Genomic DNA, 3,447 nt, shown 5'->3' with positions numbered 1-3,447 from the left:
CGGCCTGCGGACTGAAAGGTCCCAGGTTCGATTCCGGTCAAGGGCATGTACCTGGGTTGCGGGCATATCCCCAGTGGGAGATGTGCAGGAGGCAGCTGATCGATGTTTCTCTCTCATCGATGTTTCTAACTCTCTATCTCTCTCCCTTCCTCTCTGTAAAAAAAAATCAATAAAGTATATTTAAAAAAAAAAAAGAGTATTGCCTAGTTTATTATTATTATAAGTTGTGTTATATATCCTTTATATCAGAATTTATACTAAACCTATACACACAGACACACACACACACACACACACACACCCTTTTACTATATAGAATACAGGCCTGGTGCACAGGTGGGTGCCGGCTGGTTTGCCCTGAAGGGTGTCGTATTAAAAAACTATTATCCAACTCAGCAAAACAGTTGCTCAAATCATTGACAAACAAGTGAAGTTCTACCCTGTCACACACATTTTTCCCAAGGAGCTAGTTGTTAACCATTTATCAGCACATCACTGATTACACATGTTCACTACTGCTAGAAAAGCTAAGAAAAATACATGAGCATATCCCTAGAAAGGCCCCAGGAATAAACTGAAAAGCTGTTGGCTCTTGGGAAGTTTCTTCTTTCTGTTATTATTATTATTATTATTATTATTATTATTATTATTAGGCTGTTGGTTGTCTCCTGGGAACATTCTTTGTTCTTCTTATTTATTGTTCAAACAGTACAACATTCTCAAAAGTCAGAATGGTAGAGAAGATCAGCCCATTAACTTCTGCCTGTGCAGAGCAAAACTTTTCATTCTCTCTTTGGGCTTTAGGATTGACCTTCGGATCTGGGGAATTTTCCAGGCCCAACAACCTGAGGCAGATGAATAGATTCCCCTGATTCAGGATGGAAAAGTCATAGTGAAAAGAAAGCATCTTTCCTGAGATCTAGTTTATACCCAAGGTAACATGGAAATTAACTCCTTAGGTGGAGCCTCTGAAAGCTAGCACTTGCCATCTCTTGGCACCAGGCAACTCAAGGTCATGCCTGCAACTTACTTTCAAAGGGTTCAGAAAAATAGGTGTGTGTGTTCATGTCTACACAGAGAAATAAAGCCATTATGGAATCTAGCTGATGTCTATATAGGTATTCATCATTCTACTCTTTTGATTTTTCTGTATATTTGAAAATGTTCATACTATAAGCTACATGTCTTACAAAAGGAGTCAGTGCAAGGAGCTTAGACAGCAGAGTACCTCTCATGTTCAAGAAACAGCAGGAGGCCAGTGTGGCTGGAACAGATTGAAGTGGGGTAGAGTAGTAATAGATTAGGTCAGAGGCCAGATTGTGGGGGCCTCATAGGGCCTCGTGATCACTGTGGGTTTTAGTCTGAGTGAGACAGGAGCCATCAGGAGCTCTACGCAGTGACTAGACCTGACTTACACAGTTTAAACAGGATGCCTCTGGCTGTTAGGTTGAGACTGTATGGGGGCAAGGATGAAAGCCAGATCAACCAGTGGCAAATACTCTAATCCAGCAATTTTCAACCGGTGTGCCACAATAATTTTAAAACATGCAACACCTGACTATTTAGTCAGGGGCACTGATCTCTTTTCCCTTAGATCGGTGGTTCTCAACCTTGGCTGCACATTAGAATCACCTGGGAATCTTTTTAAAATCCTGATTTCTGGGCCTCATCCTCCGGAAATTCTTTTTCTTTGTTACTAAGTTGTGGCCTCACCCCATAACAAAGAAACAGAATTTTCGGAGGATGAGGCCCAGAACTCAGGATTTCAAAAAGATTCCCAGGTGATTCTAATGTGCCGCCAAGGTTGAGAACCACTGCTTTAGATTGTCAAATAAGAATATGACAACAGCCAACATAACCATGGCTGCCGGTATGAATGCTGTCTTGAACTATATAGTTCCATCTTATTGGTCACATCACATAATTAGGTTGTGTCTGACTGGTTAATTCTTGGTGCCAGAAATCCTTATATTCCAGTATAGGCACCTGATTTTTAAAGAAAATGTTTTTATTGATTTCAGAAAGAGGGAGATATAAACATCAATGATGAGAACCATCTATCAGCTGTCTCCTATTGGGGATCGAGCCTGACCAGGAATCCAAATGACCTCCTGGTTCATAGGTCAATGCTCAACCATTGAGCCACCCCAGCTGGGCTGGGCACCTGATTTTTAAAAAAGTAACATTGGAGTAAAAATGGTAGGTAATTAATCTTTTTTGTAAATCAATCAAAGTTATACCCCTTTTTTGGGGTTAGATCAGCAAAAAATATATATATTTAGTGTGCCACAGAATTTTAATTAGTTTGTGTGCTACAAGATGAAAAAGACTTAAAATTGCTACTCTATTCTACAATATAGACAAGAGTTGTTTGGCAGCTCAGACCAAGGTGGTAGCCCATGCAGGCGATAAGTGGTCCAAATTTATTTGGGAGGAAGGTCAGACAGCATACTATTTGCTTCTTTTATAAGTTTATTATGAAAAATATCAAACACATATAGAAATAGAGCCATTAGTGTAATGAACCCCATTGTACCCATTACCCATTTTTAACATTATCAGTACATGGACAATTTTTTTCATTGATCTTCATCACCCACTAGGTCAGTGGTTCTCAACCTTCCTAATGCTGTGACCCTTTAATACAGTTCCTTATGTTGTGGTGACCCCCAACCATAAAATTATTTTTGTTGCTACTTCATAACTGTAATTTTGCTACTGTAAACAATATGTAATTATACATGTGTTTTCCAATGGTCTTAGGTGACCCCTGTGAAAGGGTTGTCCGACCCCCAAAGGGGTCACGACCCACAGGTTAAGAACCGTTGCACTAATTATCTTAAAAGCAAATTCCAGATTGCTTCTCATTTCTTCTGCAAATCTTTCAGTATGTATCTCTGAAAGATGACTGATTACACAGAAAATTAATAATTTCTAAATACCACCAAATATGGATTCTACATATATTTTGAAGGTAAAGCCAAGAGGATTTCCTAATAAAGGTATATGTGGAGCATGAGAAAAGGAAACAAGTCAAGGACATGTTCAGTGTTTGGCCTGCGTAACTGGTAAAATGGAATTTGCCATGACAGATGATTGGATAGATTGGCATCGATCAGGGAGCAGTGGGATGGATATCACTTTCTGTGGTTTAGCAACGAGAACATGGGATTTGGATATTAAAAAATCAAGATGGGCCCTGTGGTTGGATGGCTCAGCTGACTGGAGTGTTCTTCCATACATCAGAAAAGGTTGTAGATTCCATCCCCGGTCCAGGTGCATACGAGAGGCAAGCAATTGATATTTCTATTTCTATCTCTCTTCCTCTAAAAATCAATGAAAACATTTCCTTGGATGAGAATTAAAATAAAAAAAAAATCAAGATGTCAGTTGTGAACTATGAAGTACAAAGGGCTAGATGTTTGTATTCTTGTTCTTTCAAAGTTG

This window comes from Myotis myotis, unplaced genomic scaffold, assembly GCF_014108235.1.
Source record: "Myotis myotis isolate mMyoMyo1 unplaced genomic scaffold, mMyoMyo1.p scaffold_m19_p_4, whole genome shotgun sequence".
Lineage (NCBI taxonomy): Eukaryota > Metazoa > Chordata > Mammalia > Chiroptera > Vespertilionidae > Myotis > Myotis myotis.
Note: the sequence above shows the minus strand (reverse complement) of the source record.